We start from the raw sequence: 11,022 nt of genomic DNA, 5'->3' as shown, positions 1-11,022 counted from the left end.
CGCAGCAGAGGGACCTGTGCATAAGTCATTGAAGAAGGCAGGACAGATTGAGAGCACAGTCAATAAAGCATACAGTATCCCAGGCTTTATTAATAGGGGCATAGAGTACATGTACAAGGAGGTTATGTTGAACTTGTATAAGACACTAGTTCAGCCTCAGCTGGAGTATTGCGTCCAGTTCTGGGTGCCACACCTTAGGAAGGATGTGAAGGCCTTGGAGAGAGTGCAGAAAAGAGTCACAAGAATGGTTCCAGGGATGAGGAGCTTCAGTTATGAAGATAGATTGAGAAGTTGGGACTGTTTTCCTTGGAGAAGAGGAGGAGAGGAGATTTGATAGAGGTATTGAAAATCATGAGGGATCTGGACAGAGTGGATAGAAAGAAAATGTTCCCACTTGTAAAAGGATCGAAAACGATAGGGCACAAATTTAAAGTAACTGGCAAAAGAAGCAATACCAACATGAGGAAAATCTTCTTTGGGATGCACTGCCAGAGTATGGTGGAGGCAGGTTCAATCAAAGCATTCAAAAGGGAATTAGACTGTTATCTGAAAAGGAAGAATGTGCAGGGTTACATGGAGAAGGTGGGGATTGGCAATAAGCTAATTGCTCATTTGGAGAGCCAGTGCAGACGCGATGGGCCAAATGGCCTCCTGCACCATAACAACTCTGTGAAGTCACTAACTTCAGCAGAGGATGGTTAAGGGAGAGAATTTAAAAATAAAAACAGTAGGGTAGAAATGAAAAAAGTGCAATGGAAATAAACTAAACAAAATTTAAAGACTAAACAATAAAAAATTTAAGTTTTAAAAAACTTTGAGAAAAAAATTTAATTGAGAAAAATTATGAAAATCATAATTTTAAACTTCTGGAAAAGACAATATTTATACTGCAACATTACACCAGTAAACATTGCCACTATATTTATAATATGAATTTATTTACACAGCTGTAATTAAACAGGAGAGGTCTTGTGATGCAGTGGTAGCGTCCCTCCCTCTGAGCCAGAAGCTCTGGGACTTGAGGAAGGTGTGTTCATAACACAACAAAACAGGTGGAGCATTAACCTGTAAATCCTTCCAACGTACTCCAATGGCAAGCGGTAAGAGCAGGAGAGATTCCTGGTCAGCAAATGTGATAGAAAGAAAATTGAAACCTCTACCATCACTATTCATAGCTCCAGACGACAACATGCATGTGAAGGTGCATGTAGCCACAGCGAATCGGACACCTTGGGCATCGGTTGGCTGGACAGCTGGTGTGAATTAGATTGGCGCCGACAGCACAGGGTTCGATCCCCGTTCGGGTTGGGGTGGATTCTGTGCCCTGCCCGTGTTGGAGGTCGTGATGCTGTGGTCAGACTTGTCTTTGGGCAGAGAATTGAAGAACTGTTACACAGGAAACCAACTGCATGTGACTTAAAAGAGAATGCTGTAATCTTACAAGAGGAAAGCTGTTCTTGTTCTGTAAAGTATCCATGATACGTCACTGGCAGCTTATTACTGGCCCAAGTGAGATTGGCACATTTTATGTCTATTAACAAGAAGCAGGTGGGATTTTGTAGTGACAACTTTAATGGCCTAACAACGCAAAAGACAGAGGGGTGGATTTTACAGGGCGCTGCGGTTCCTGTCCCCTCCCCTTCAGTTAAAAAGTCAGAGGATTGGGAGCCCACCCACGACCTCAATGGCTGCCCTGCAGCCATTTAACACTGGGAGCAGTGCTAATTGGGGTGAAATTGTTTTGTACAGGTTTTTTTTTAAATTAAAGCATTTTATAGCATTATAAAATAAACACAAACATTAATGTAAATCAATCAATGTTTAAACAAAATAGCAGTTCAGTAATTGTTGTTAATGCTGGCTTACTTGTACAGATTCATGATTCCCATGTGACCCAAGTAGAATCATAGAATTGTTACAGTACAGAAGGAGGCTGTTCAGCCCATCCTGTCAGTGTTGGTCCTCTGTGAGAGCAACTCCACTAGTCCCACTCGCTCCCGCCTTTTCCTCCTAGCCCTGCAAATCTTCTCCCTTCAGGTTATTATCCAATTCCCTTTGAAAGCCGCCATTGAATCTGCCTCCACCACACTCTCAGGCAGTGCATTCTAGATCCTAACCACTCACTGCATGAAACGTTTTTCCTCGTTTGAGTTCTGGTTCTTTTGCCGATTGCCCCAAATCAGTGTCCTCTGGCTCTTGACCTTCCACCAATGGGAGCAGTTTCTCCCCATTTACTCTCTCTAGACCCCTCGTAATTGAAGTCTCCCATCCCTGGAACCATTCTCATAAATCCTTTCTGTGACCTCTCTAATGCCTTCACATCCTTCCTAAAGTGTGGGAGCGTCTAGAATTGGTTGCGTTGCTCCAGTTGAGGCCAAACCAGTAGTTCATAGAGACTCAACATAGTTTCCTTGCTTTTGTAGTCTATGGGCGGAATTTTCTGAGCCCGCTGGCAGTGGGTGTGATAGGTGGCATGATTATGGCAGGACCCACTTCACGACAGCATGAGGGCAGGTCGCTATCTGCTGCCCAGCCCGCCAATGGTGGGCCGAGTTTCCCACTATTGGTCGGCGGGGAGCTAATTGTAATACATCAGCATATAATTAAAAGGCCTTCCTGCCAGGCTCTTGGAACCCCGCCATATTGTCCGTGCTTTCCCGCCGATGTGTTTCACAACAGCACTTGGCGGCCTTCACTTTAGGGGAACTGAGGTGAATGAGCAGCAGCGTTCTCCACAGCTCGCTGGTTGCTTAAAGGCCTCAGGGACACCGGGGAGCTGGCCCAGGAGGCAACTGCTGAGGCCGGGGGTGTCCAGGGACAAGTGCTAGCCAGTCTCAGAGGTGACCATTGTCGGTCGGTGGGGGAGAGAGTCAAGTGCTGCCCTGGCGTTGCATCCCATGCACTGGCAATCGAGCTGGGGGTCAGGGTAAGCGAGAGGAGTGGCAACGCATTATGGATCTTGTATAAACTGACCATGCCTCTGCAACCGAGACAGATCAAGTGCAGTCACAGTGATATGATTGGAGTTCCTAGCCTGCCCACCCATGCAAGCAACACAGTGACACCAAGGGCCACCATACCTTACCCCCGTGTCCCCACCGCCCCAGCACAAACTTCTAGAGTCCACCACCACTTTATTGGACCCCGAAGCAGTTGGACTGCAGACGTTGTACAATCTCCTTGCCAACGCTGGCCATGTAGCAGTCACTGCTGGAGGCACTCACAGCCCCTTGTAATCTCAGCATCCTGGTTTGGACCAGTGTCCCCCATGTCGCAGGTTGGCAGGGCAGCCATGCAGCGCACTCATCTCTGGCCATCTGAGGGGTGACCAGCACTTTCTGGGGAGCGTTGAGGGGCGGTCACACAGGGCCAAGAAATGTGCTAAGTACAGCCATGGTAACCATGTCTCTCTCCCTTTCATGCTGCAGGAGGACCACGCCAAGCTGATGGATCCTGGTGACCTAGCTGTGTGCCTGATGGCCTACAGAGAGTGTAGAAGGCTGAGGAGAGAGCGACTGAAGCTCCTGGCTGGGCAAAGGAAGGAGCAGCAACCTCATGAAGAAGGGGCAGCAGGGCCCCTGCACACGCTGTCTAGGAGCGACAGCGAGATGCGGCTGGTCGGTGCCTAGCGACACCCAGGGTCTATAGATGCTGCCTGCCATTCCTGCAGATGACTGAGAACCAGTGTCGCCGATGACTGCACATGTCTAGGGACCAGGTGGCTCACATCTGCCACTTACTGCAGGACTTGGTGCCAAGGGGACATGGAGAGCATCTACTGCCAGTGACTGTGAAAGTGACTGCGGTGCTCAATTTCTATGCCAGTGGCTCCTTTCAGGGCTCCACAGGTGACCTCTGTGGGAGTTCACATTCCGCCACCCACAAATGCATCCATGAGGTCACAGATGCCATCTTCTCCATGGCACACAACTTTGTGCATTTCGCCCGGGACTGGGACAACCAGGATGCAAGGGCCATTGGATTCGCTCTGATCTCGGGATTCCCATAGGTGCAAGATGCGATTGACTGCACTCGTGGCGCTCAGATCTCCATCAACCGCAAGGGCTTCCACTCACTGAACGTGCAGCTGGTATGCGACCACTAGAAACACATCCTGCAGGTATGCACACAGTTTCCAGGGAATGTGCACGATGCCTACATCCTGAGTCGCTCATAGATCCCTGCAGTCTTCCAGGGTCCACAGAGGCTGCAGGGTTGGCTCCTCGGGGACAAAGGCTACCCGCAGAAGCCGTGGCTGATGACATCCATGCGGCGGCCTCAGACTGCAGCAGAGCGAGGGTATAATGATGCTCCAGGCAGCAACTCGCAACTTGGTGGAGCAGACCATTGGGATACTGAAGATGCAATTCCAGTACTTGGACCAATCTGGCATTGCCCTGCAATATAGTGCACAGAGGGTGTGACACATCATCATCATCTGTGCCCTTTACAACCTGGTGCTTCAAAGGGGAGATGAGCTGGCTGAGAAGGAGATGGTGGAGCTGGAGGTCTTCTTGGATGAGGAGGATGGCAGTGGGGCTGAGGGTGAGGAGGACCTCAGTGGTGATGATGATGGGGATGAGGCTCTTGAAATGGTTGGATGAATCTGATAGCAGGTGGAATCATAGCTGCCAGATTTGTGGAGGATGATGACGACATGCCGTGAGGTGTCCGCGTAGCTCCCTACATCGCAGTTGTGAACGTTTGACCCCAGTCTGGCTCATGGCAGCACCAAAAGCCTCTATGAGAATGCTCCGGTCATGGAGACGCATTGTAGGCCCAAATAGTCACTCAACCGCAGGAGGAGGATGACAATGTGTAGTGACGTCAATCCATGAAACTTCACATATCCTCTGAGAATGTCTGACTCCTGTCTAGCCGAGGGCAGCTCACTTGCACTCCATGATCAGGGCCATCTCATAGAGAATCAGCCATGAAACTTTTGATGCATCCGATGCTGTGTCCGACTTCACCACCTGAGCCCATGCAGCAACTCGCAACTTGGTGGTGCAGACCATTGGGATGCTGAAGATGTGGTTCCGGTGCCTGGGCCAGTCTGGTGGAGCCCTGCAATACAGTCCGCAGAGGGTGTCACACATCGTCATCGTCTGCTGCACCCTTTACAACCTGGTGCTCCAACAGGGAGACAAGCTGGCTGAGGAGGAGCTGGAGGTCTCCTTGGATGACGAGGACGCCGATGGGGATGAGGGTGAGGGGGTCCTTGGTGGTGACGATGACTGGGATGAGGCTCTTGCACTGGCTAGACAAGGCAGGCACACTCAGGAGGCCCTCATAGCTGCCAGATTTGGGGAGGATGATGAGGACATGCAGTGAGATGTCCCCACAGATTCTCACATCACAGTCGTGAATGTTTAACTCCAGTTTGGCTTATGGCAGCGCCAATACCCTCAGAGAGAATGTTCCTGTCATGGAGATGCAGTGGAGGACCTAATAGTCGCTCAATCGCAGAAGGATGATGACAACATGCAGTGAGGACGCTCCGTAGATCTTCACATAGCCTGACTCCCGTCTGGTCAAGGGCAGCTTGCTTGGGCTCCATGATCAAGGCCATCTCAGAGGTGCAACCATGAAACTTTAGACGCAGCTGATGCTGTGTCCACCTTCAGCACCTCATCCCTTCAGGAGCTGGTGCACCAGCATTGCTGGTCACAGATGCTGGTGTGATGGGGGCCAGCCCCACCTTAAAGGTGCTGAGAGCACACAGAGAAAATGACAGAACTCTTTGGCACCTGCCCACTACATTCTGACAGCAATGTCCAACACCGCCGAGGTGCAGGCATCAGTAATGTTTCCAGGGTGTGTGAGGCTGGACCATCACTGTGGTCTGAAGGCTGCACAAAGCACAGGGAAGAGGCCCTGGACTGAGACACCTGCCTTTTATCTTGTGCAGAAAGGTTTCACAACTGAGTGACAAGAACACTGCTCATCAGAACAAAGAGCCACAGGCAGAGAGACATTCTTAGGAGTTTACTGACAATAGTGCACAGTATGTACAAGTGATCAACACCCATGCGCAGGCTGTGCAACTATCTTCACCTAACTTTCCTAACCCTGCCACTAGGTCTTGGTGCTCCCTGGACATCCACAGCAGAGGTGGAGGCAGCCTGCTAACTGTGACGCCCTGTCTGTGATGACTTTGGCGGGTGTCCTTTGGAGGGCCGAGACTTGGTGGGCCCCAGCCTGCTTTCGGGTCCTGCTGAGTGGCAGTAGTACCCTCCTCGGCCTGTGAAGCTGGAGCTGCAGAGGTCACAGGAAGAGGAGATTCGGATGGGCCTGTAACTCCCAGAGTCACCTGGCTGGATGGCCCAGGTGTGTGCACCTGCTGATCCTCCTCCCTATGGGTGCCTGAGGGCCCTGGCAAACTCTGTGAGGAGAAGGGGTAGCTGGAGTGAGATCGAGGTGCCCTGCAACCCTCTCATGTACACATTGTTAGAGGCCAACTATAGCATCAGCAATGGAGTTAAGCCCGCGCAGCAGTGCAGGAGTGACATCCTGGACCAAGGTCTCCATGGCGGCTGCCATCCTGCCAGTGTTGACCTCGGTGTGTTGACATGCTGGCTCTATCACCTCAGCCTGAAGATACTCCTCCATCGTGCCTTGCAATCTAAGGAGTGCAGCAGACGTCCCTTACTGATGTTCCCTAGCTTGTCTTTGCAGCTCCAGCAACTGAGTCCAGAGACTCGTCATCTGACTCGGACTCAGCAACATTCTGGCCTCCAGCAGTCCTCCAAGTGCCGGGGACCTGGGAAGTCCCTGCCACTGCCTGCTGTGGACCAGAAAGTGTGATTTGCTCACCAGATTGTGATTCCAAGGCTACTCTAAAGCTAGGTCCCACTGACGTGTGTGTCTCTGCGCTAGTGGAGGATGCCTCCAGATTTGTCTTCAGAGGTTTCTTCGGGGCTTGATTGGAGGCCGTGAGTCATGGAGTCTGTCAGCTATCTGGCAGATGTGCCTGTGAAAGCAAGAGGAGATAATTAGTGCACGGCAGTGGCGTATGAAATAGGACACACCACTGAAAGCATGGTTGTCCGATAGATGTTGTACTGCTGGATCCTCACTTGGTAGAGCAGCGCTGACCTCACCATCAGCACAGGACCGGTCGCAGTCATCACCAGCCAGCCGGATGGCTCTGTTTTTGAATTCTGTCAGAACTTCAATATCCAGCATCCCTCCACCTGCCTGCGACATTTCCCTCCTGTTGTGAGCCAGTTTGTCCTGCATGGATAGAGGTGGGGAGAGTGTATCAGGACGCCTGCCAGGCCAGATGATAAGTATGCCTGGCCTGTGTGGGTGGTGAGTAATCCCATAGACGGAATGAAGACAATGACGGTGTGTATGTGAGAGCATGAATGGTGATGTCCCTTGCACTGGCAGTGAATGAGGGCCCTGTGTATGTGTGATGGGTTTGTGAGTGTGAGAGTTGGGAGTGATGAAAAGAATGACTTACCCTGGCAGGACGGAGGAGATCATTCATCATTTTGCAGCACTGGGTGGCTGCCTTCCTCTGCAGGGCGTTTGTACTGACCACCGCTGCCACTGCCTCCCAAGCCGGGTTTGGTGACTTTGCTGCCCATCTCGCGGCTAGAGCTGGGGTAGAGCACTTCCCGGTGGGCCTTCACGGCATCCAACAGTCGCTCCAGGGACCCGTCATTGAAGTGAGGGGCTGCGGTCTTTTTTCCTTTGCTGGCCATGTCTCCTGGGCAGCAGTGGTGAGCACTTTGCTGGCAGCTGCCTTTTAAAGATGGCAGCCAGCATGAGGCACCAGCGGGGTGATGGTGGGAGGGCGAAGGAGAGCCCGCCCGCGATGGAAACGGCATGTTTCACGGGAGTGAATAAATAGTGAGGCCGGCTCGGGACAATAACGGTATGGAAACTCGCCATTTTCATCGGTGGGTAGGATTTCATTTTACCCGCCTGCCACTGCACTTAGTGCAATTCTGGGAAAATTCTGCCCTATGACTCTATTTATAAAGTCCAGAATTCTATGTGCCTTATTAACCAATTTCTCAGCCTCCAAGATTTGTGCACATATATCCCCAGGTCCCTCTGCTCCTTACATTTGCTGTTATGATACATTTGTACCATAAAAGACATAGTGGCCCCATAATGCAAGCATTTGCAATGTGATTTTCATGATTTAATTCTTAAAATAATTTTGCAGCACCAAAATACTGTAAGCACTTCATTGCACTCTATTTACCAAAGTTAAAAGGTCTTATGAGGCTCGCTACTGTAAAATGTTGCCCCATTTAACCCAGTAGTAACAAATTATCTAAAGCTAGTGCTACAACAATCTTTGTTGAGCAGATTTCATGGTTCAGCAATTACCAAAACCACCAGATGTCTGGAAGTCAACAAATGAGCACATTTATTCAACCACCACTTTCTTTTAAAGGTGAATTTTAATAAATTACCCTATTCTTTCAAATATGAAATAAATCAATGAGAAGATGGAGTTCACAAATATGCAGAGAACTTAGCGGCCACATAAAAGGATATCCACTGGCAATTTAGATTCTTTATACAATGTGTGGGTATAAATTAGAAATACAGATGTAACAAAATGTGGTGAAATAGTTCTGTGCATTTAATTTTTAGAAAATTGAGAGTTATGTTTTTTTTTACATTAATGAATGCCTTTGATTATTTTGTAATGTAAATCAATGGTTACTCAAAATAGCAAAACAATAGGAAGTTCAGTCCAGTAGATTGGTCTGCAATAAATTAGGTTAATGATGCTGACCTACTTCTATAGATTTGTATTTTGACACAGTAGGTAACAAGGAGCAAGGTTTTGTGAGTTTAACTCTGTTACTCATCAGGGCCAAATCTTCCCAGCAGTGGCATTCACCATTGGATTGCCACTCCGCTCCTATTTACTTACTTTGCACCAGAGCTCCACCTTTCTCGCCCGAACTTCCAAACTGGGCCTTCTCAGAAATGTGGAGCGTAGAGTCCTCCATAGTGCAGGAGCATTGGGGAAAGCAAGCCACGCCCCCCTTTTAACAGCACTATCTGCCATATTCCAGTGAGTTTAAATGTCCCAAAGTTAATTTGAGAAGCTAGAGAGAAGGAAAACGTGTAAGGTAAATGGATGAGAGTATTGAGGGTGGGTGAGGGGGTAGGGCGGGTCAGAGGGTAGTCAGGGGGTTGGGGTTATTCAGGTGGTTGGGGAGCCGTCAGGAGAGGTAGTTGGGGGCTCGGGGGGTGGTCGGGTGGTTGTGGTGTAGTCGTGGGGTCAGGCAGGGTAGTTGGGCTGGGGGTGGTCAAGACAGGTAGTCGGGGGATCAGTGGGTAGTCAGGTGGTCGGGGTGGGGTGTAGTCAGGCTGGGAAGGTGGTTTGGGCATAGTTGGGGGTTGGGGGGGTAATCAGGTCAGGGGGATCAGGTTGTTGGGGGGGTTCACTAGGGAAATCAAGAGGGGGGTGCGGTCAGTAGTTACATGGGAGTTAGAACTGGTTTTTTATCTAACTTTTCCTGGATAACTATTCTGCTAAGTAAATTGGAACCATCTGAAGTCCCCAACTTTAATTCAAAGTTTCGGAGGGTGCCAAGTGCAGGGTAATTGTCCATCGGAAGCCAAAACTTCTCGGGCAATTCCTACGTTGTCAGTGCACAGTGACTTCCCAGGAGTTCCCTCCACACATCTTCGGGGACCATCCGGAAACTGGAAGTTCTGAGCCCATAAGTATTAATGAGAATGGAACATATTATGAATCAACTTAAACTCTTTTTCATTAATTAATGTGTTTTAGGTTTGTTCACTGCATAACAAACTTATAATACAAAGGTAAGCATCCTAGTAAAGGGAAAAGTCACCTCCTAATTATGTCTTTGTTTTAAATTTATGAAGAGGGCTAATTCTTTTGAAAAATTGCTCATATGTTAAATTGTGCCCTGTAGTTATAGATTCCCCCATAGGAGGATCAATATATTCAGTATATATAACACAAGATATTTTGATTTGGGAGTGGAGCCAAAAATAGAATAGAAAACTATAGAGCAGTTGTCAGTTTATAATTGTCACTCAAATCCTGAGGCAAGATTACAGTCTTGAACTACCTTATGCCATAAAATTGTGATCAGTTTTAAATCTTTCTTTTGGCAAAGGCAGCTATTATGCACATGCCAACAGTCAAGAGTGCTGTGCCAGTGTGTGATGACACCCATGCTAAAATTAAAATTAATAACAATATAATCTGAGAGCATCTTCTTTTGCCCAAACTATTTGATTGCTCATCACTTCCATGTTGCAATGGGAAAGTGCTGCGCATGTAGGTATAATCCTACCAGAATGGCTAAAGCAAAAAATTCTGATGAAGCATCATTTTTTGGCTGCTGTCAGATAGCTAATTCAAAAGTATTACTTGCTGAGGTTTATAAGTCGGTCTCCTGTCTGACCTTAAAATGCATTTGTTAAATAGAGCCAGGTACAATGGCGGACGTTTACCCAGAAAGTACCTGATGTACATAAAAGTTTATTAGTTCTGCACAAGTTATCAAACCAATGTAGAGTATCCGACTTTGTAGGATTAACAAATCTCACAATTCCTGTGATAATGCTTCACCCCCAATAGTACCAAAACCCATTAACAGCAAAGATTTTCAACAAAGACATATCCTGTGACCTAACTTCGCACATAGACCTTTCTGTTATGAAAGGACTACAAGCCCGTGACTAAGTTCAGCATCGGAGTCATGAGCAAATCTCATTAAGTAATGACACAAAGCTAACATTGAATGCTGCGCTAAAAACCACAGTGGTACAAAATGCAAGCACTTGCCAACATTTGCTGAATAAGGCATCATAGCAAATAACATTGTACAGGTTGCAATGGTCATGCAAAGTTCACTCACATCAGCGCATAAGCTACAACCGTGGATCACCATGCCGCAAAAACCTGCAGAAGTTATAACATGAATTTCATTATAAGTAGCCAACATTGCTTGTAATTCACAATCGTCCACTCTACCTTATACATTGAGTTTACCAATGTTTGTC

Source organism: Carcharodon carcharias, chromosome 7 (assembly GCF_017639515.1).
Source record: "Carcharodon carcharias isolate sCarCar2 chromosome 7, sCarCar2.pri, whole genome shotgun sequence".
Classification (NCBI taxonomy): Eukaryota; Metazoa; Chordata; class Chondrichthyes; order Lamniformes; family Lamnidae; genus Carcharodon; species Carcharodon carcharias.
This window is presented reverse-complemented; position numbering follows the sequence as displayed.